The following is a 363-nucleotide window of genomic DNA, read 5'->3' on the forward strand; positions in this document are numbered from 1 at the left end:
TCCTTTTACACTGCTCATCTGTCAGCAGCACATATTTCAACAAAGCAGCCTTTAACACCAGTGTAATCGTTTCACCTTGTGACAAGGTTTGCACTGCTTCTTCTTCCTGTGGTGGACTTTCTGCTCGAGTTGCTTGCTGGATTTTATGTCTGCTGTGACCCTACACAACACCAGAGTGCAGAGAACCGTGGCTGTGACTGGGTCTGCAAACACGGAGAAGCAAACTTGCCCAGTGCTGGCTGAAGATTTTGAGTGTTGCAGTGGGGAGGCCAGTTGTGCTGCTGGGTGATGTTGGTACCACCTGAACACATACTTGTCTCCTCCCCAATTCTCCTGCCCATATATATGGGGAATAGGGGAGCT

This window comes from Carcharodon carcharias, chromosome 30 (assembly GCF_017639515.1).
Source record: "Carcharodon carcharias isolate sCarCar2 chromosome 30, sCarCar2.pri, whole genome shotgun sequence".
NCBI classification, from domain to species: domain Eukaryota; kingdom Metazoa; phylum Chordata; class Chondrichthyes; order Lamniformes; family Lamnidae; genus Carcharodon; species Carcharodon carcharias.